This window comes from Myodes glareolus, chromosome 1 (assembly GCF_982192425.1).
Source record: "Myodes glareolus chromosome 1, mMyoGla1.1, whole genome shotgun sequence".
In the NCBI taxonomy this organism is placed as follows: domain Eukaryota; kingdom Metazoa; phylum Chordata; class Mammalia; order Rodentia; family Cricetidae; genus Myodes; species Myodes glareolus.
In genome coordinates, this window is record NC_142026.1 from 134,207,086 (window position 1) to 134,230,820 (window position 23,735).

At 47.0% G+C, this 23,735-nt stretch overlaps 1 pseudogene; it reads right to left on the reverse strand.

The window, feature by feature from the left end:
- LOC148123578 (uncharacterized) overlaps positions 1–23,735 on the reverse strand; it is a 41,268-nt pseudogene that overhangs the window by 1,826 nt on the left and 15,707 nt on the right.

The following is a 23,735-nucleotide window of genomic DNA, read 5'->3' on the forward strand; positions in this document are numbered from 1 at the left end:
AGGCACACCTGCCTAAGCAATTTTTTTACATGTTTTTCTTTTAGATCTACTAATAACAAACTGAGGGCCTTAGGTACACATTTCCTGGGGCTTGCTTTCATTTTGAAAATTATTTCTCAAAAAGATAAAGTTGGGGCTGGGGAGATGGCTCAGTGGTAAAAAGTACTTAACTGCTACTCTTGCAGAGGACCCAGGTTCCGGTTCCCAGCGTTCGCATAATAGCTTGCCACTGCCTGTAGCTGTGGTTCCAAGGGACCGGACAGCTTCTCACCAGGGGTACACGTGGCATGCACGTGGTACACATACATGTGTGTAGAAAAAGCACTCATAAGTATCATATAATCATATATATATGTATATATATACTATATATATATATGTATGTATGTATGTGTGTATAAAGAAAAGTCACTCAGTCACAAACAAAAGGCTATTTTGCATCTCAGAGTGGTTTCCCGGTTTCCTCCTAGACAGTGATGGGGCGGACCTGTGCAAACTGGTGGGTGGAGAAGCCCATAGGAATGTGGCCAGACTGGGTCATGGGACTCTCAAGCTCTGATGGCCTCGATTCATTCCAGAAACTTCTACAGCCTGTCTCTCATCTCCCAGAACTTGTAACATAGAAGACCTTCTCATTGAGGGAGACCTCACTCCTGTCAGGGAGATGAGCTATTCACTGTGAAGGAGCCCACGAGGGCAGCATGCCAGCCCCTTCCTGATGCTGTGTGGAGGACTCATCCAGCACCTGTAGTCTGTCTGCCCTTTACCCTTCGTCGCCAGCACCAAAGGCTCTTAGCCCCTTCCAGCACTGCTTGGCTTCTTCAAGTCTTCCAAGCCATGGTGCCAGCCCTCTGCCACTTCCCACAAGGCACTGCAGAAGATCAAGGTTGCTGCTGACCAGGAGGCACCCTCACCACTCTGCCATTCAGTTCTGAGGCTGTCCCTTTACACACATTCCATACTGGCAGCCTTATCAGCAGCGAAGCCTTAGGGCCGTGTATCGGGAGCTGGGATGAAAGAAAGACCAGGAGCAGCAGCCTTACCTACTAGGCCTCTTCAAACCACAACACACACGCGCCTCTGTCCAGCTCCTCACCCAGGAGCTGGGAAGAAAGGTTACCCATCAAGTCCAGGCCATAGATCAACCAAGGTAGCGCAGAGAAAACAGAAACTTCTTCAAGGCTTTCTCCAGCAATAAGGCTTTTCACCCTGGTGTTCTGGTATCTCAGAGTCCCGTCTCTGAATTATCTAAACTGGCTTCTCCAGAGTCCCTCTGCACCTCCCCTTTCTCTGGCTTCTTGCATGTCCAGTCAGGACCACCACCTTCAGCCCTCCTTCCTTTCCATTCTTAAAATGCCACTTAGGGACCAAGCTCCCCTCCACTGCCTCTGTTCACTGAGTACTGCACCAGCTCTCAAACCCTCTCGGGCCAGATTGACCTCGTCTGAATCTCCCTGCACAGTTAGTTACATCAGTGACGCTCTAGGGCAAGGCAGACCTTGGCTCCTTGAAGACGGATCTGACTCTTAGCCCAGCACTGTGGTCACTTTTGCTCTGGGACCCCTCATAGCTCCAAGACTTCTCAGCAAACAGCAAGTACATATGTGAGGCTGAAGCAGAAGTATCTAGTGTCACAGACAAGCCTGGGTTACACATCAGGACCCTGACTCAGTGAAACCAAACAAGCAAACATGAATGAGCCCCTGAGCTAGGGTACCGGCTAACCCATGAATGCTTATCCCGGCAGATATTTTCTGGGGGAGCCCACCTGTTGCAATTGAGTTCAGCTCTTTATGAATATAGTAATATTAATTACTTAATGTAGCTAACGCATATTTTGTTCCTAAGCATCTTCTACAAACTGTTGTATGCATATATTTTGGGTTATATAAGTGATGAAGGTCAAGGATTCTATCTCCTTCATATCTCCCCACCCCTGACTCATCACTGCTTTCATTGCCCACCATGGTGCCATGGGTTTATGGAATTTATTGTGTCTCATGGCTGCATCATCCTTTGTGTGTGTGCCTATCACCCCCCCACCCCGCGCCCCTCATCCCAGGTCCACAATCGGGTCTACCTCCGACTCCTCTGATTACTGATGTCAAGACCATCTCCGCAAGCGTGTCTCTCAGGACTCGAGAATTTCCACAGAGCAGATGACCACAAGAGGGTCATGGAGAGACAGTCATACATCATTCAAACTAGGGTGACCCAGAGAACGAGTGGGTTTGTGTTGCTGGAGACTGCTCATTTGTTTCCCAGCCACCCAGACCCGAAATAATCACACAGAAACTGTATTAATTAAATCACTGCTTGACCTATTAGCTCGGATTTCTTATTAACTAATTCTTACACCTTAAATTAACCCATTTCTTTTGTTTTGCATTTTACCACGAGACTCATGGTTTCCCGGTAAGGTTTCAGGGCGTCTATCTCCTTTGGCAGCTACATGGCGTCTCCCTTAGGTTTGCCTGCCCATCTTGTGATGGAGTCACACACTGTGACTTCCTGCACAGTGCAGTTTGTCCACAGCGCAGCCTCTCAAGGAGGCGTACTAGAATGCACCTGCTCTGAGGCCTCTGCCAAGCAGGCCCCAGAGCCAAGTCACTCCCAAAGCGCTCAGGTAAGTGCTCCTCATTCATAAAGGCTACTCCCGGCTTCTCTCCTCTCTCTTCCACCCACGTCCCTGGCTAATCCCTCACAATTCCACTTATGGCCATCTCTTCTCTTCCAGCTCCCCGCCCCTTCCACTGCTGTTTCCCTAGACTGCCATAGACCCAAACTCCCATCCCTTAGCTTGAGCCGTGCTGACCCCAAGGACCATTCTGGACCTGACATCTGGGACTTCACTGTGATGTGCATCGGGGTGACCCAGCCTTGGCTTTGTGCTTCCACATCTGCTCTCACCTCGGACCTGAGATCTGGTCCTTGACGCCTCCAGTCCGTGTTCTCACACAGTCATTCCTCCTTCTCATTAAATGCCGACTCGACTCTGTGCAAGGTACGAGATGGTCCTGAGTATGGAAGCTGTTTTCTTGGCCACACAAGGGTGTGTGCTCGGTAAGTCCAGTCCCCAGGTGCCCTGGGGCTTTAAGAACCTGGGCGATACTGGCTTGCGTTTTATTCCTTTTTCCAGGAATCAGGGTTTAGGGAGAACCCTGCACCCGATGACCCATGCCCTGATGGCAGATCACCGTGAACTTTTGGGAAGTCACCTGCTCCTCATTTGCTCCTCTTGGGCGCTCTGAGAGGTGAATATTAACGTCTCTCGGGGCATAGAGGTTAAGTAGCTTACGTTAAACCCACAGCCAGAAGCAAGAGAGTCAAGACTGGACCTAGCCTGTCAATCAGCAAAGCACTCATTTTTGTCACCGTCACAGAGCCCACACCACTCTGACTGTATCTGCAAGGGGATCGGTTATGTGGAGATTCTCCTTTCCCCTGCCCTGGGTAACCACATTAATTTTCACACGCTGCCTCTCGATCCATTCATGTAACCTGCAGATATTCCCCAAGTGCCTCGCTTAGGCCAGGCATGGCTTCCATGTGACTTATTATTGAGAACAGCCCTGACTCAGCAGGTGGAACTGTGTTGTGGATCTATCAGCATGTCTGCTTGTTCTCTGGCAACATCTCACAGGCCAGTGGTTTCCGGGGCAGCCTGGCCTGGCAGGTGCTAGGAAGAGGTGGGGCCTGCAACGGAGCCTGCCCCCCCTCCCCGAGATAGAGAGACCCAGGGCCAGCAGGGCTGCAGAAACCAAAAAGAAGGGAGGTCTAGCCAGCATGCAAAGGACACAGACATGGGCGCTGTCTATGTGGCTCGTGTGGGGTCTTGAGGTCCAGCTACAGGCACAGGGTCAAGGTCAAACCCTCAAGCGCAGAAGCAGGACTCTTTGTGGGTCCTCTGAGAAGACCGACAACATGAATGGAGGGCCTTTCCCTGGACCACACTGCTGTACCTGCAACACAGCGGAGGCGGGGAGCACAGCCCTCATGGGGGTAAACGTGGGTCATTTTCATGTTGTCTAGCAGAAAGACGCAGACTTCAAGAAGGACAAGTACCACAGCTGGAACATGTAGCTCAGTGGTAGACCAGCATGTGTGAGCTCCTGAGTCCGATCCCCAGTAAAGGGAGGGGAAAGAGGAGAGGAGAGAGAGAGAGGGAGGGGGGGGTCTTGCTACCAAATGAGGTAGTTCGGCACAGTGAGCAAGTGTCAGCCCATGTGGAGGACCAGACAGCCTCTCAGCTGCCCACTGACTCCCTACCAGTCTTCTGTGGAGAGTCCACGGCCCTCTGTGACACCCTTCCTCTGTCTGAGTCACACAGGACTCCCTCTCCCCAGCCATTGTGGACAGTCCAGTTGCTCTGCTTTTTCTGCACCTTTCCCCCACCCAGGAGTGCTCTGCATACCTGTGGATCCCAGCCCCTTCCCATCCAGGATGTGGCTTCTCCTTTAGACAAGCGCTTTCTTCCCTTTCCAGATCTTGCACCGCTTTCGCCTGTCCTCCTGGCCACCCCAAGCTCCTGTCACTCTTGCTGTGTAGCTCTTTCCCGGCACCCCTGGTCTCTACCTCCTGTTGGTTTTCCAGGGCGGCTATAACAAAGCACACAAGCTTAGCGACTTAGACAATAGCCATTTCTTTTGCCAGCTCTGGATGCCGAAAGTGTGGAGTCAATGAGTCTGCAGGCTACACTCCCTTTGAAACATGGGGGAGAGAATCAACCCTAGCTTCTTCCAGCTTCTGGCAACCCCAGAAGTCTCTTGGGCGGTTCCAGTATTGCTCCAATCACTCACAGCCTCTGTAGCTCATTGTCACCTCTCTTCTGTGTCTTTGTATGTCAGTACAACTGAACTAAGGGCTGAATGCACTCTAGTGAGAACTCACAGTACCTTAGCATCTTCAATGACCCTGTTTCCAAATACACATTCTGACACCCTGGAGATTAAGCCATCAACACAATTAAACCCGCATCTGATAGTCACTTATTTATTTGTATGTGTGAATATGTTTGTACACATGTAGACATGTGTGTGTAGAGGCCAGAGGACAACCCTTAGGTGTCCTTTCTTGGTCACCATCCACTTTTTTTTTTTGAGCAGGTGTCTCACTGGCCTGGACTCACCAAGAAGACTCAGTTGTTTGACCAGGAAGCCCTGGGAATCTGCCTTCTCTGCCGCCCTGCCATGGGATCATGAGTGTGTGCCTCCATGCCTAGCATTTTGCGTGTGTGGACTGAACTCAGGTTTACTGGCTGAACTGGTTCCCTATGCACCCCCTCCCCACCACACAATCTGGTTTTAGTTAACTAGGTTCCATAAGTCTAGATCCGTCTCAGCACCTGCATCCTGGACTGCAGCCAGGTGGTTTTTGAATGAGGCAGATGTTGAATGAGGCAGTTGCCATCCCCCGGATACATTTGAGCAGGGTCCCTAAGCAGTCTGTCTTTTATACCCCATAGATCACCACAATACCTAGAATTATAGTCTTTATTAGAGTGCATTCATTTGCAGCGAGTGCCCAGCACAGGGTAATATTTGCTAATGTCGTATGCTGGATGCCACCAGTGTCTGTGTCATTCCCTCTGATAGACACGAGGTGGGCAGCTGCAAGACACCTGAGCTGCTGGGTTTCCCCAGAGAAAACAGCAGTGACCAACAAGCCCCAGGGACGTTTTCCCATCTCCAGAACCGTGGGAATCCCCGAGGTGGTTTTGTGACAGGCCCGTCCCTACTTTGATGGCAGTGAGATTCTGGTTCCTACTCCCACAGCATGGAATCCTGGCTGGCTCTGTGGAAATGTGAAGGTGGGACAAGCAGGGACTCTACACTCTACCTACTGTCTGTTCTCAGAGGTGAGGTGTGCCTGTGTGTGTGTGTGCCTGTGTGTGTGCGTGTGCGTCTGTGTGTGCGCTTGGAAAACTGGAGCAGGAGAACCAGGCATTCTTTGGAAGGAATGTGTCTCAGGTTGGACTGCAAGGTGGCACCAAAGGATGCTGTCCAGCTCTGAGCCTGCCTGCTCTCCTTGGAGACCCAGATTCTCTTACAGAAAGGGGTGAGGACGGACCCAGCACTTGGAATCAGAGACCTGGATCTTTGAGTGCCTGGTGACCTCAACAACAGTCCCATTCTGTCGCGTGGGGTGATAAAAATCTGCCCTATCAGAGAACCCGATGCAAATGCCAGCTGTTAATATTTATGTTCAGCTGTCACCCTGACGGTACACTTCCAAAGTGTGCCCAGGCCAGCAGAGCACTCTCCAGCTTCACTTTGGTTTCCGCTGCTACAACCAGGAAGGGGGTGGGTAATCTACTAATTTACTAATTAGTGCTTGAAGTAAGGGTATAAGGCTTGATATTTATCTGCTACTGGTCATCTGTTAGCTTGCCATGCTTCGTTAACACCCCAAGTTCCACACCTCTCCTTTGAAGTCTTTCCTGTCCTTAAATACAAACTCTGACCCCCCACATCTGTTCTCCTTACACCTTGACTAAGACATTTTCCCAGTGATAGCACAATCATCTCATCCTGGGGTTGACAAGATGGTTCTACAGTAAGGGTGCTTGCTGCTAAGCCTGATGACCTGGGTTTGATCCCTGGGACGCACATGCTGGAAGGAGAGAACTAACTCCCATAAGTTGCCCTCTGACCTCCACACATATGTCACGACATTTGTGTTCCTCTGTAAGTAAATAAATGTAATTTTTAAAACACACTAAAGAAAAGAATGCGGTACGGTAAACAACACATTTCAGAAACACCTCGGTAGACCAAAATAACATACCTGGAGACCTAGGAAGTTTATTATTCAATTCAAATTTTCCAACTAGTGAGGGTTAAGGATCAGAAGCACAGAGATAACCCGAGAGGTCCAAAGTATGATGAGGTCAAAGAATAAAGAGCTGACATTCCTGAGGGTAATAAAGAGTGCACCCAAAGTCCCTTTCTGTTGTGAGAGAGATGCAGCCGGATAAGGAGAAAGAACAAAGTTTAGGTGAACAGCTTGGGAGGAAAGCCAGCTCCAGCTGGTGTTCTGGGTCCTCCCTCACAAACTGATGGTGGCCTTCGGGTTCCCAGTCTTCCAAAGCCCTTGCTGCTGGGTGCCTGAGGCAGGAGGATCTCTTGAGCACAGGACCAGGCTGTGCTACATAGTGAGACCTTAATAAAAAAACAAAGCGAACTGAGACAAAATGTCCGTATTCTGATTCTGCCTGTATTTGTTGTGTTTGCGTTTTTCAAGGGAAGAGAACGCCGCTCTACAGGACACACTGCCGCCTCCTCTAGTGAGCTGCAGTCTGTGTAGTCATAACAGCGCATTGGAAAACGCTGGATTCTAAGCTCCGAAGGCTGGATAATTTGTGCAGAAGTCATCCCATAATGTCAACAATGGGAAGCTATGGGGAGCATTTAGTTTGCAGATTAAGAATTACCCAAATCTTGTGCCTTGGATGGCACCGAGGGGTGAGATATAACTTTTAGTAGTTGCCCACACTTATAAAATTCCTAATATCACAATGTTTCGGGGTTTGGTGTTGAAGATTGAGCCTGGGCCTCGTCCATGTTAGGCAAGCAATGGCCCTTTGAGTTATTTCTCCAGTTCCACTGTGATATTTCAAGTGAACCTGGGAACTCCAATAAAAACTGTTTTGATACATTTTTATCATCAAGCCTTTGTGTTTGTTTATAACACTGAAATCTAAAATAAACTTTAAAAAGATCATAAATTTTCTCATTGTCTGCATAACATAACTGCTTTCAACTTTGAGAAAGTTAGGTTTTCCATGTGAGTTGTAGTCTACCAACTGGGCTATAACACATTCCTGGCCTCTTTCCTTTCCTTTCCTTTCCTTTCCTTTCCTTTCCTTTCCTTTCCTTTCCTTTCCTTTCCTTTCCTTTCCTTTCCTTTCCTTTCCTTTCCCTTCCCTTCCCTTCCCTCCCCTCCCCTCCCTTCCCTTCCCTTCTCTTTTCTTTCCTTCCTTCTCTCCTTTCTTCCTTTCCTTTTCTTCTCTTCTTCTTTCTGTTTCTATTTATTTATTTTTGAGATTGAGCCTCGCAGCATTATCTAGGTTAACCTCCAACTCAAGGACTCAAACGACCCTCCTGCTTAAGTCTTTCGCGCGATTTCTGGAATGAATGAGCCAACATAGAGGACTGTGCCAGGCTAGTTCCAGCCAAGGGCTCACTGTGGCAAGATCTCAAGAAATGTGGCATTTTGACAGAACTCAGGAGTGTGTGACCACAGAGAGTCATAGCCACAGAGGGAAAACTCATTTAAGGCTCTGAGCTCTTACAACTTTTGACTGCACAAAGGTTGGGATTTGTCTCTGCTGAGTTCAGGGACTAGGTTTGTGTGACTATAAATTCATTGGGAGGAAAATTCAGCACGAATCTCTAGGCACCTGGAAAAGGAAAAGATCGCACATTTGTGAAGGTGACAGCAGCATCATTAAGAACCCCACCTTCACCCCACCCCCACTCCCATTCATCACCAAATACCTTTGAGTACTGCAAAAGTCAACAGAAAATACAAATTCTTTCCTTGTAAAAGAAATAACTCGTTGGGTGGTGATGGTGCACACATTTAATCCCAGTATTCGGGAGGCAAAGACAGGTGGATCTCTGTGAGTTCAAGGTCAGGCAGGTCTACAGAGCAAGTTCCAGGACAGCCAGACCTGTTACACAGAGAAATCCTATCTCAAAACAAAAACAAAAACAAAACAAGAAAAAAAAAACAAAAATTCTCAGAGCAATGAGAAAACACCTCACTTCAATGAATTATGAACAGCACTTCAATGAATTATGAAGTGCTGTGGTAAGGATATGTACTATAAACAGACACCAGACACTATAATATTATAATGGTGGCATGCAAATCACTTTTGCTTCTGGTATAGAATTTAGAAATTAAAATCCTTTGCCATTGCCGTGCTGAGCCTGCTGATGAATTGCCATGAGCTAGGTCCACCCTCCTAGCTGAAGAAATGTGTCATTGATGGTGGCAGACTGTAAAGGAAGCCTGGGGGGCTGGGCTTTGAACATCTGAATCTTGTGACTAATGAATGTGTTGAGATGGCAACAAGTAGGCAGCAGAATAACACTGGAACAGCCGTCACACAAGGGAGAGCAGCAGCAGGCTAGAAGCCTTGGAAAGGGTCTAAACCAGGGCTGCTCAGCAAAGCAGTCCGCATCTCTCCCCAAAGGGCCCATTTCTCTGTGATATAGAATTAGGAGACAGCAGGAGAAAGGAACTGACCAGTGGTGATTCCCAGTTCTGTAGGAGAAAGTCCTATGAATCAGCTGCGAAACAGCATGTGAATGCTGAGTCTTGCTGGCATGCACACTGAAGAATAGTTAAGATAGAATGCTGGGGTGCAGTTCATCTGGGGCTGTCCTCACATTTCCCAAGGACCTGAGTTTGATCCCAGGATACCCATAAAAAGGCAGAGCGTGGTGCTTGGGAGATAGCTGGGTGGGTAAAGTGTTTGCCTTGCACACAGACACTTGAGTTGATTCCCTAGACCCATTTTTAAAAGTTGTGTGTGGTGGTAATCCCAGCCCTGGGGAAGCAGAGACAGGTAAATCCTTGGGGAATCACTGGCCACCAACCTATCCCACTTAGTGAGAGATCCTATATCAAAAAATGGTGGATGGTGCCTAAGGAGCAATAATCAAGATTGACCCCTGTCTTGAAGGACGGTGCCTAAGGAGCAATAATCAAGATTGATCTCTGTCTTTCACATGCATGCATACAAGTGCCAATGGACTCCCTTGTGTATACACACACACACACACACACACACACACACAAATAGTTAAGTTGCTAAATTTTGTGTTGTATACTTTTTTAACATAAACAAATAGTTTCCTAATGTTAGTTCTTATTTCTCTTTTCAACTTTCTGTTACTAAGGGCAAAAATAGGCAAATTTAATCATCCTGTGTTCGGTGGGTGTGAACTATAGACAAGTCTAGACAGAAAAACCTTATAATTTACGGACACAAGATTATGTTAAGATCACACTTAAGACACTCATTCAGGGCTTTAGAAGTGGTTTAAGTTGAAAGTTAGTGGCCTCTAAACAGAGCATATCTCTCTCTTACTGGAAGTAATTGTTCTTGCTGGTATCAACTAGCATTCATTTCAAGAGCCCTTCAAAGAGAGCCAGCGAAGTGTTCGGAAGGTATTGCTCAACAGAGAACTGAGACCGAAAAGACTACAGTCAAATAATCCCATTCCCTTCTTTCAAGGAATTTACAACTGAGTGGGGACTAGAGGAGAAAATGGCAACCCAGGGTCAAACCACGGAGGTCTTGAGCACACCTTGCTCTGCACAGAGGCTCTGTTTCCTGCTGACCAACACTTTCCCCCTCATCTGAAACGGCGTTTGCTTTAGACTGCTTGGCTACCCGCCAGTCTCTGTCAAAGGGCTGTGTGAGCTGAAGGGAACCTCAGCTCCAATTCTGAGCTGGCGACCCAGCTGTGGTCGACGGGAATCCTCCTGCATAGACACTGACGGAGCAGCCTTCCTTAGCTCTCCCAAGAGACTCAATTCTACTTTCTTTTATTTTTAAGAAATAGTCTCCTAAGTATTAAACTGTCAGCCTGGTGACGCCAAGAAATGCCATATGGTAGAAAGCTCATTTGAAAATCAAGTGGCCTGATGCAATGCCTCAAAACCTGAGAGGCTGCAACAAGGGGGTTACCATGAGTTTGAAGCCGGTCTAGACTACAGAGCGAGAGCTCTTGTCTCAAGGAAGGAAAGAGAGAGGGAGGGGGTGGAAATGTAAGGAGGGATGGAGGGAAGGAAGTAAAGAAGAAAGAAAGGACTTTTAGAACTTAGCTAAGTGTGGTCAGCCTTGAAGTCATATACATACAAGTAATGTTATAGAACTGAGCAAGTTGTTTCTATATATTTAGAAATACACACATATTCCTAAAAGAGGCCAGAGGCCACAGATTTGAAAGAGAGCAAATGAGGAGGTATACAGGTGTAGAAAGGAGGCTGCTTGTTTGTTCCCTGCTGCTCAGCCCCGAAATAATCACACAGAAACCATGTTCTTTAAATCACTGCTTGGCCCATTAGCTCTAGCTTCTTATTGGATAACTCTTACATATTAATTTAACACAACTCCATTAATATGTGTTTCACCATGTGGCTGTGGCTTACCGGGTAAAGTTTTGGCATGTTTGACTCTGGTGACTCTACGGCTTCTTTCTGACTCTGACTTTCTTTATCCCAGCATTCAGTTTAGTTTTCCCCACCTATCTAAAATCTGCCCTGCTATAGGTCCAAAACAGTTTCTTTATTCATTAATGGTAATTACAGCATATAGAGCGAAATTCCACATCACACAGGAGGGGTTGGAGGGAGGAAAAGAAAAGAGAAAAATAATATATTTTGATTTTAGAAAAATCTCAACAATAATAATAGTTCACCGTAGCCAACTGTAACCTGGATGTAAATTTGGATCATCATAGAAATGTTGAAGCCACTGGGCAGTGGTGGTACACACCTTTAATCCCAGTATTCAGGAGGCAGAGGCTGGCAGATGTCTGTGAGTTCAAGACCAGCCTGGTCTACGAGTGAGTTCCAGGACAACCAGAGCTATGTTGAAGCCTAAGGCTTGCACAGTGTTTTACATAAGAGAAATGCTGTAACCCTGGTATTAGGGTCAGCAGAGGGGGAAGGGCACCAGGCCAGTGACCCAAGCATAAGGACTTTGTTTCTAAGAAATTTTCCCAGAGCACCACCCAGCAAATTTTATTCCCTTGGGTGGATCTACATAGGTTCTCACCTAGGGTGTGCAGGCATGCACACGTGCACACACATACACACACACACACACACACACACACACACACACATACATGTGCGCACACACACCCTGGCTGCTAGAAGGTATAAGGTGTAAAAAATAAATAATTCAAAACTTATCTGCACTGACAAATCCATGTTGAATTCGTGTGGCTGCAATGAGCCTCTACAAAGCTGGGAAATAGTCGATGTCTTCTGTGAGGAAATCATGTTGCTCTTGGCTTGCATAAGATCAACGAGAAAGCCCCTGCTCGTCCGATCAAAACAAGTCCCCTCCGCCCTGACCTCTTCCGGCTTCAGTGCTCTCAGACTTATGGAACATAGGATTGCTCACATGTCCATGCTCTGCATGGTTTTCTAGAATACACACCCCGTGAGAGTACACAACCCACCTGCGCATTCTTGGCCATCCCCCTAGGGCCTTGTCAGCTCCTGCCAACAGAAAACATTCAGTGAGCATCAGTGGGATGCATGAATGAATGGCGATTGTGAGCATCAGTAGATGATTAAATGCATGGCGATTTAGCTACTCTGTAACTGCAGAGAAGACTGACTGAGGAGTCACTGCTGTGGCCTAAGGAAATGGACTTTATGACCAAAGAGGCTTGGTCACTTGCAGGTCACCTGGACACTTTCTCCTTCTTTCAGAATTGACATTTGGTGGTGGTGGTGGTGTTAACATAACAAGAAATTCCACTCTTTCTTTTTCCTTCTTGAGACAGGGTCTTGTGTATCTCAGGTTGACCTCTAGTCTGCTACATAGGCAAGGATGGTTTTGAACTCCTGGTCTTCTTGCCTGTACTTCCCATGTACCAGGATTGCAGGCATGTGCTTCCATACCTGGTTTTCTAGATTTTCTAAATAGCTGCATTATATAGACCAAAACCTAAGGGGAAAGTTGAGCTTTTGATCATAGTTTCCTGGTTGCCTTACTCCCTACAAACTCTAAATATTAAAATAAATTGTTTTGTTTTGTTTTGCTTTGTAGTTTTAAGAAAGTTAGAAATCATGGCTGATTCCATCAAGCCAGAGAAGTTAGGAATTCCAGCCCATTGCTCCTGGGGAACCTGATCCAAAAGATCATCCATAAAGCGAAAGAACCATACCCTGGGGGAGACACTGGTGGGCAGAAGAGGGGCAGGTACTAGGCCATGGAAATACCAGGATGCCATTTGCTCCAGAGTTGGCAGCACTTGGGGACTGTCAACTCATGTCTTCATCCAAGGTCAGCAAGGCCAAAATCAAGTTAATTGTTCTGCTCCTGGACAATGGGTAAATCTCACCTCTTTCTATTTCCTTCTCTAGCTTGTGCTTGCCGAAAGGTGAGGAACTGGGGCGGCTGAGCAAGCCTTCTATTTCCTTCGGTTGTGCGCAGTTGATAGCATTTTGCACATTCCTCTGCTCCTACCTACTTATTTTGCAGCCGGTAGTATTTGTTTACACTTACGTGTGTGCCATTGTAAATCACGAACTCTTCTGAACTCAGAATCCTCCTTATCCGAGCACAGCCCACTAAACATTTGGCAGGGCTTTTACAGATCTTGTAGAAAGGTGCACTTTTCCCCTTTCTTCAAAGCCTATGATGGTTGACTTCAAACACCAACTTGCTAAAATCTGGAATTATCTGAACAGGGAAGCTCAACTGAAGAATTTTCTGTATTAGGTTAGCCTGTGGGTAAATATATTGGGGTGCAGGATGAGGTGGAGTTCTTATCTGTTAATTGACCCAGAAGGATCCAGTCAGCAACCAGCATTCTTCCATGGCTTCTTTCTTCAAGTTTGTTCTTGAATTCCTGCCCCGACTTCCATCAGTGATGGACTGTGTCCCCCATAAGAGTAAGGCAAATAAACACTTTGCTTTCCTAAGTCACTTTTAAAACCCAGAGTGTTTTTTATCATAGCAACAGAAACAAAGCTAGAACAGACCCATTCAGAATTCAGAGAGTTTCAGCTTAAAAGCTAAGGTTTTGAAAACCCTTAACTCAGCGCTGGTACGCAGTTGTCTGTCTCCAGTCAGCTACAGTCTGCTTGTCTGAAGAAAGGGCTGGATTTCTCGACAAGCCCTCTAAAGCTGTAATAGATTTTGTAGTGACTAGGGTATTCAGGAGACATCCTAGTGGTGATATAAGAAATTTGATTTTCACAGAGAAAACCTCGTAAACATAAACAACTCTGGTCAGGTTTGTTGGTGTACAGGAGACAGGTGGGTCCCTGAGGCCAGCCTGGTCTACAGAGAGAGTTCTAAAACAGCCAGAGCTACATAGAGAAGTCCTGTCTCAAAAGCTCAATAATAAATAACAACGACAACAACTATAATAATAACAATAACAAATCTTATGACCCAAATCTAGGCTCTTAGATCCGCAGGGCAGAAATGAGAGACCCAACTTCTGCACCTGTCCTCTGCCATCCACACATGTGCTGCGACACTCGGAAGCCCCTCTCTCCAAATAAAGAAAGACCTTCTGATTAAAAGCAGAAAAGCTGGTTCTTACAATGACACCCACACATTTATTAACCCTGCCCAAGTTCACTGATATTGTATTTTTTTCCCAAATACTATAACTCCTGCTAGAGCCCAGGATCAGTATCTCTCCATTCTTCCGACGGGCAGGGCATGCCTTTTATTCTTCTGTATCCTCAGGCTTAACATACCATAGCTACACATAGATGAATTCAAACAAGCGAAGGATGTGTCGGGTGTTCGAAGTACCACAGGACCGAAGTACCACAGGCTAGTCCACTGAAGTAACAGAGATTTGTTTTGTTGCCATCCTAGAGTCCCAGACAGGCAGCATGTCTCTTCCTGAGGGAAGGGTCTTTCCCAAGCCTCTCTCCTTATCATGAAGATGGCCATCTTCTCCCGTGTCTCACATTCCCTTCCTCTTTGTGTGACTCCAGGTCCAAAATTATCCTTCTGTGGCTCCAGTCATATTGGATTAGAATCGTCCTTATGGCCTCATTTTGACCTTGATGAGCTCTGTAAAGACCCTGTCTCCAAACAGGTCACATTCGGAAGGGATTGGGAGTGGGACTTTTAACTTATGCCTGTTGGGGCATGCGGAGGGGGGCACGGTTCTTCTCCCCAGAAGGGCATGCAGCAGCTATGCATGTTGGTGACAGCAATGGGAACGAGAGGGATTTAGCTAATTAAAAGGCTGCCCATCAGCTCCCTGTGTGCGACACTCTGGAATGTGGAGTGAAAGACCAGAGAATCCCCCCGAGTCTCCTCAAGTTTGACTCACTTTCTGGAGAAGGCTTGACCAAAAATAGATAGATTATCTCAACCTTTATGGGTTGAGCTGTATCCCCCAATCATTCCCCCCAAAAATAATTACATTATTTCTGAGTGTGGTAGCACACACCTTTAATTCCAGCTCTCAGAAGGTGGAAGCAGCAGGGTCTTTGTAAATTTTGGGTCAACCTGGTCTACGCAGCAAGCTCCGGAGCATCCAGGACTACGCAGAGAAACCCATTCTCAAAGAAACAAACCAACCAACCTGATCGTAAAGAGGGGACCTGAGATAGGAAGAAAACGACAATCATAATGTCACAAAGAGGCTGGGGAAGCTCCGTCTTCGGTGGGCAGGGCCAGATGAACACACGTTGAGGCCACTGTTTACACAAGAGAACCTCTGCACACACTTTGAGGGAATATACACAGACTGGGATGTGCAGACCGCATGACTCCCACTAACACCCAGACCTGGAGGCCTTAGAAACTCACCAAGCAAAAGCACAAATTAACACCCATTTTAAACCAGGGTCTGGCAGAGTGGCACAAACGTTTAATTCTAGAACTCAGGAGGCACTGAGTCTGATCTCGGTCAGCCCATCTCAAATAAACAACAGCCAAGTTAATAGTGGCTGGGGAGATGGCTCGGTGGATAAAAGCACTTGCTTTGCAATTGTGAGGTCCTGAGTTCAAATTCTACTACATACATACTTACATAACACATACATATATACATACATGCATACATACCTACATAAATCTGAGCCTGGCTATGCATGCATGCTAACCCAGGTAGACCTCAGGAGCTTACTAACCAGCCCACTTAGCCAGAGTAGCTAGGTTCTGGTCCAGTGAGAGTCCCTGGCTCAAGGCAATCAGGTGAGGAATAAGGAAGACATCCGACGTCTTATGGTCTCTGCATACTCATACACAGACATGCTCACATGCACACTCACATACTGCATGCTCATGTGCGTGCACACACACTAGTATGGCAACAATGTCGGTGATGGTGATAAAAACAGCAATCAAGACTGAGGGTGTATCAGCGATAGGGTGCTTGCCTATCACATGGGAAGGCAAAGCCAAGGGGTAATGAATGGGTGGGATGACTCATGTGATCTCAGGGAATATTGAACTCTCTTGAATCTAAAACTGCCTACATGGCTAGATTGAAAGTCACACTTAATTGCTGGGCCTAATTGCTGAACTGCTAAAATTTGCATTTCCCCCCCATTACAGTTCCTACCAACAGAGGAAACCTACGGCGGGATAACTATAAGCCACGCACTTCCACCTTGCCTGGCTGGCCGCTTCTGCCTCCTACAGATATCCTTGGGGCCGCTCAGTTGTGTCTGAGACTTCGTAGAAAAAGCAGGTGAGTGGAATTTCCCAGACTCAGAGGGGTTAAGCCCTGAGTCAACCTACAGCAGCTGGCACACCCAGTGTGAGGTCCACAGGCGAAGAGACTGGTCTATGACTCACACCGCTGGATACACTCTGTTCTATAGAATGTTGATTAGCAACTTCACTTCCAAACATTGTGTCCCGTGGCTCTGTTGCGCAGGACGTTTGAAGGGAAGACAGGTTACTCATTTTGACTCTTAGCACCAGGCAATGAGATGATTGTGGTACTGGAAGGGACTTGGGCTTTGACTCTGAGAAGTAGTGCTTTTAGTGTGGAATTCCATTTCCACACCGAGGCAGGAAGCCAGAGAAAGATTCCCTTGCCCCCAGGCTGAAGAGCAAAAAGTGAGGCCACCACCAGGCTTTGAAAAAACGCAGAAAGAGGAACCCAGCCCAAAGGTCCTCCCTCCTCCTTGCTATACCCTGGGTTTTCCAGAGGCGCCGTGGGACTGCATGAGGAGAAGCTGGCAGAACATCACAACTGGTTGGGGTTTTACTCTAGAAACTGAAAATGTAGTAACAGCCACTACAGATCCTATTAAAAGATCTTCCTTTGAGTTTCTGAGTTATCAGGAATGAGCCTGCGAGAGGGTGGGGTTGTGTGGCCACGGCTGGAAACAAGGTGTGTGAGTCGCTGTTTGGTTGCTAGGCGATGGTTTTTATGTGAAAACAATTCCTTTCCTCTCAAGAACTAGAGTGCTCTTTCTTGTTTAATGAAAGCCGAGCATTTTCTCGGTACAAGAAGTACACACAGTTTACACGAATTTGTGGTAGTATAGTAAACAGGGCTCATGAAAGAGAATGCTGTTCTATTCTTGAATTCTTCTGTTTGTTTTACATCGCCACCATAGAAATCATTTGCCTGAGGGGACAGGCTGCTTCTTCCTCCTGTTTGTCATGTCTGACTGTGGCCTGCATGGGAGAGGTTGTCTCCAAACTTCTAACCCCCGCTGCATTGCCAAAGTGCTTCTGAGCCTCTCAACGACTGAAGGTGTGTTGTAAATGTGTTGGTGTGTTGAGGTGGGGAAAAGAAAGGGCATAAGAAGGCAGTGAAGCCCCTCACCATAGGATCCAGTCAGCCTGTCCTAATGACTGACAGCCAAGGAAGTTCAATGTAATTTACAAAGTCAAAATTGCCTTGTGTTGGCTAGTTTCATGTCATGGGAAGAGAGACCCTCAGTTGCGAACTGTCCCCACCAGATTGGCCTATGGGTAATCTGTGGAGCATTTTCTTGATTAAGGATGGATGTGTGGGAGGGCCCGCCGCACGGTGTGTGACTTCACTCCAGGCTGGTGGTCCTGGGTCCTATAAGACAGCACACTGAGCAAGCTAGTCAACAGCACTCCTCCATGGCCTCTGTGTCAGCTCCTCCCTCCAGGTTCCTGTCCAGACTTCCCTTGATAATGGATTTATGAACTGTAAGATAAAACAAATCTTTTCCTCCCCAGCTTGCTTCTGACCATGGTGTTTCGTCACAGCAGCATAAACCCCAGCTAAGACATACTTCCAGAGATAGTGTGTGTTTGCCTAGTGGTACCTCAGAAAAGACTGTTAAGGACATCGGAGCCATGCTTACTCAAGGGGAGGCTGTTTGTGGCCCTGAATTCTCCTGTCTGTGCTCATCTCTCATCCCTAAACACCAGCAGCACTCCTCACGAAAACCACCTTACAATTTCATTAGCAAAAGGCTGCTAAGGTCAGAAAGAGATAGAAGCCAACTTCTGCATTTTTACTTATTCTTTAAACTTTAAGCTTTGCTTAATCTTTAAACCTTGTAAATGGTATCCTTTGAGGAATGTAACTTTGAAAGTCACAGGATCAGGCAAGATGAGGCAGTAGATAATGGCTCCTGCTGCTAAGTCAAATAGACCTGAGCTCCAGCCCTAGGACCCAGGGATAATGTGGATGCTAAGTCAAACAGACCCGAGTTCCAGCCCTAAGACCCAGGGATAGGGCAGAAGGAGGAAACTGTACTCTGTAAGTGGTTCTCTGACTTCCACGTCTGATTTACATGGTCACAGACATACATGCAAAAAAATGAATGAATGAATGAATGCAACTAGATACCTAACAGAAATTTCAAATTAAAAGAAAGAATGAGGAGCTGGACAGATGGCAAGAGGTTAAGAACACTGGCTGCTCTTACAGAGGACCCAGGTTCAATTCCCAGCACCCACATGGCCGCTCACAACTGTCTATAACTCTGGTTCCAGAGAATCTGGTACCCTCCCACAGACATACATTTATGTAAAACACCAATGAACTTAAAATAAAAACAAATTATTTTAACAAAAGAAAAGAAAGAATAAAATGTCACAATTGTATACAGCCATTCTAAAAACACCTAAGCTTGACTCTCTAGAAAGCCACATCCATTCCTTAGGATTGTGTGTTCTTTCCCTGTGTGTCACTGTCTAAACAATACAGTCTCCATCTTTTCCTGAGTGGAGGGCCTTATTGGGGAAGGGAACTCTCAAGCTGCTGATGTCTGTGCTGGGCTGTGTCTTCCTGCTGCCACTAACAGTATTCCTTCTTTCATTGCTTTTTAATTACACTTTATTTCCTCACTTATTTGTGTGCACGTGTGTGTGTAGACCAGAGGAGAACTTGCCAAAGTCTATTCTTCCCAGGTCATCGGGCTTGGCGTCTTCACACACTGAACCATCGCCTGGACCCTCTTGTATTGATTTTTATCGTAATATAAATGTTATGTATTATTATTAACCTCTGTATCATATCTATGAGTCCTTACAACCTTAGTACCCTCCAACGTAATATTTGACATACAATGTGTTAATAAATAATTATTGGCTAGATTAAGGAGTGAATACACAAATGATTAATATAGTATTGTATTTCAGTTCCATGAATTTATTTTTCTAATTAATTAATTAATTATTAATTTTTTTTTTCTTTTTCGAGACAGGGTTTCTCTGTGTAACAGCCCTGGCTGTTCTGGAACTAGCTCTTATAGACCAGGCTGGCCTCGAAATCACAGAGATCTACTGCTTCTGCCTCCCAAGTTCTGGGATAAAGGCGTGCGCCGCCACCGCCCGGCCCGTGGATTTATTTAAATAGATTTGAGGCTCTGAAGACAGCATGTGGACTGGTATTCAGAGTGTAACAAGAAGCAAATCTCCACAGACTTCACTTAGGATCCTGTCTTGTCTGTCTTCATCAGGTCAGGTATTTAGGTCGAACTAGCAGTAGAAACTTCCCAAGTATCGATTCAGAAGTGGATATTCTCTTAGTTTTAAGTGCATAAAATGAATTTTCAAAGTAGAAAGTTTTGGGCCCTGGGTGTACTGCAGTGGCCGACCGCTTACTCAGCTAATGTGTAAGGCCCTGGGTCCCATCCCCAACACCACACATCCGCGTGAGGAATGCACACAGGCTCACAGGCTGTCCGTAGGGTCAGTGTCTTTCCCTCAGGCAGTGTGTGTGTTTCCTGGAGCAGACCTACAGCTTTGCCACTCAGCACATTGTCTGAAAAGGTGTCTGCACAGCCGGAAATAAGATGTGTGCCGGTCTTACTTCCTTTCCGCTGTGTAGGAAATTCCATGGATGAATTTTACCCTCGGGGTTTCAGCGGATTAAAATGCAAGCCCTGACAGGCCATTGGTGGACTCTGAGACGCAGTCTCCAAGAGTCATGGCTAATAGTCATTGGGGTTCTAGACTCTTTGCCAAGCCCCCTGAGTCTCACAGCAGCCCCATGGAGTGTGTGTGTGTGTGTGTGTGTGTGTGTGTGTGTGTGATTCCACTATACTTCTTTGTGGATGAAGAACAAGGCACAGAAAGGTTAAATAAATTGCTTAAGGACTCTGTACGTAGTATGTGGCAGAATTGAGTTTGGTTCTAGATTGGTGAGGTCCAGAATTTATACTCCTATCCCTTCTAGGTCTCTGCCTCTAAACCAAAAAGGGAAAGGAGTACCCACCCAGAGCAGCCATCAAGACTGCCTTTTATAACTGCGCTCCCCTTGACTTTGTTCTGGGATGGGCCTGATGGCTCACATGACCCAAGGCTCAAAGGTCTCATACATGTGAGGCAGTGCACAGGTTTAGCTCAACACCAGGACTCACCTTGTCTTGATCTGAGATGGTACCGAGGTGAAGATTATCTTCTCTGGGTTTGGCTTGAGACCCACCCCTGAAGACTCATATCCTTAAAACCTAGAACTAGACTTCATAGGGAGCCATAAAAGACACCGTGAAACCTACTGTAGCTACCAAGAGTCCATCTCTTGCACCTAAGGAGAGGAGCTGACTCTCATCATTAGAGAGAAAAGTCTACTCTCTGCCCTTGTGGAAGACCCCCGGAAACCCAGAAGACCTCTGCAAAGGGAGAAGGTGGAGGCACGTAATACAATCCAACACACACACATATACACACACACACCACTTACCATACACAACACTCTCACAACGGGTGTGCCCTGAACACCACCCACTCACGCACTACCTGCTCCTGCCACTTTTCCTTTATCAGCACCTTCGGGGCGGCATGGCCTGCACTTGCATTCCAAAGACAGCTCGGTTCACTCCCCTGCCTTCAGAAGGCCTAACTCCCACACTCAATCATAGCAACTGTCAAGGAGAGAGCAGCCGGTGGGCCCCACCCTTCTCACAGGAAGTGAGAAAGAGCAAATAGCTGGTTTCTCTTCAAGGGCCGATGCACTTGCTAAATAAGTGATTAAAAGGAGAGGGGGAGCGCTGTTCAAGAGGCGGTGACAGCTCCGCAGAAGCACAATAGGGCAGGATCCAGGCAGCAGCTTGGCAGAGACCACAGGATTCCTATAAAGTCTTTTATGAACCGGGTTCTGAAATTCCAGAGCCCGCAGGAGGTGGCTTCCTCGTGGGTTCAGTGGGGGCTGTGCTGCCAAGAATGCACAGCCCCTTCAGTGCCCCTGGGACACCTGAGCTGTGGGTCAGGGAGGTGGTCCTAGTGAAGGATGCCAGGCTTGAGCCTGGGCTCTTTTGGCATTAAGAAAATCAAGGTGTGACGTCTTCCTCGAACTGTATCTCACAGGCCCGACAAAAAGCAGGGCTTGCCTACGTGCCTACAGGACTCAGAGGAAGGTGGGACCTGAGAGGCTTGGAGACATCAAGGTCTGGTTGACAGATACCACCGTCTGTGGAGCTGTCCTGTTGCCAGCTCTGCTCTACCTTCTTTGCAATCTGGGCAGGCTCGGGCTTTGCAGAAGCTGGTCTCAGCACTTACAGTCCCTTAAGAACAAACGCAAACAAACAAAAATTGAAGGACCAACAAGCAGATAGCGCCAGAATCAGAGGATTGGTAGTTAAGGGCTCTGGTGTATCCGGAAACAAACTTCAGAATACAAGGCGCCTTGGTCCCACCTGGAGTCTCGTTAAGATGTTGGTTTCAGGACCAGGGAAACTGTTCATGTAGTAGAGGTGCTTGTCAGTCAAGTATGAGAACCAGAGATTGAGCCCTAGAACCTATGTGAAAAACTGGATATAGTGATGTGTGCCTGCAATTTCAGGACTGGGCAGGCAGGGACGGGGGCATCGATGGGGCTCATTCTCCAGCCAGCCTACTCTAACGGGCTAGCTCCAGAAAAAAGTAAGAACCCTGTCTCAAAATCACCATGGAGGGGCTGGAGAGATGGTTTAGTAGTTAAGATGTTGCTCTTGCAGAGGACCCAAGTTAGGTTTCTAGCACCTATGTTCAGTAGCTCACAACTATCTGTAATTACAGCTCCAGGAGATCTAACACTTCTGGCCTCTAGATGTACCTGCACATAACGCATGTGTGCGTGCGCACACATAAACACACATGAATGCACACATGCACACACTTAAAAATATATGAATATCTTGGTGGTAGTGGCATAAACCATTAACCCCAATACTTAGAAGGCAGTGGAAAGCAGATCTCGATTTGAGGTCAGCCTACTTTACTTGGCAAGTTCCAGGCTAGCCAGGGCTATGTAGTGAGTGCCTGTCTCAAAAACAGTAGTGCTGGGCAGTGGTGGTGCACACCTTTAAACCCAGCACTTGGGAGGCAGAGGTGGATCTCTGTGAGTTCAAGGCCAGGCTGGCCTACAGAGCGAGTTCCAGGACTGGTTCCATAGCTACTGGCAAACTGTGTCTCAAAAAAGCAGCAAAGGCAAAACAAAACCAAAAAGAAAAGGAAAAAAAAAGAAAAAGCCAATAATAATACAAATATTTTTAAAACAAAGTGGAGAGCAGTTGAAGAAGATATTAGAGGCCGACCTCTGGCCTCCAAACACACTTGCCCACATGTACACACACATGCATGTACACACCAAGAGATATGTGTTTCAAGGAGGGTCTGGTATCTCAGCCAGTCAGTGCCAAGGCTTCTGGGCCTTGAACTCTTCTTTGAATATCAAAGGGGCCAAGAAAGGACCTGGGAAGGTTTGGTGAGCGTGAGCGGGGGCTTCCCTGCTTGTGCACAGGCAGCAGGAAGACTTCCTGGAGCAGGGGTTGGGTTGTATACTGTTATAAGACTGCACGGAGAAGGTGATAAAGACCCCAGGTCACCCGATATGTGACCTCATGAGTCTTCATCATGCACGGCCACTGTCTAGTCAAAGCCAAGGATGAGATGACTCAAGAGCCCTGGAGGGGAGAAGAGGAGGTTAAACAAGCCTTGGTGACTGAATTTGCCGTTTAGTAGCTGGGAGACTAGGCAGACTCACTCACACTCAGTCTTCTCTGAAAATATGAGGGACACAATTCCCAGTCCCCAGAGACTGGGGCAAGGATTGAACCAAGTGATGTAACAATGTGCTTACTATAGAGCCTGGCAGAGGTCGTGAGCCATGGAAAGAACCCTTGTTGAGGACTGTTGTCCTCTTGTTACTAGAAGTGGGGGGAGTGGCAGGTCTCCTGTCGGCTTCTGAGCTCTAGGTCAGTCTACTCTACAACCCATGACTTTCTGATGAGGCACCTGCAGTCCTCTCCTTGTCTGTGGTTCTTGGGGTGCAGGGCAGCCATGACTCTGGGATGAATGCAGCCATGACTCTGGGATGAATGGATATAGCAGCTTTGTCCCCCAAGGCCAAGGGAAATCCACTGCCTCTGCACGGAGCAGAACTCACCGTAGAGCGGGGAATTCCCGCCCTGGAGAAGGAGAGGCAAGAGAATCAGAAATTTCTGGCTATTCTACTTACAGAGTTTGAGGCCAGCCTGGTCTACAAGAGCTAGTCCAGGTCAGGCTCCAAAGCTACAGAGAAACCCTCTCTCAAAAACAAAACAAAACAACAACAAAAATAAAAAAGCCAAAA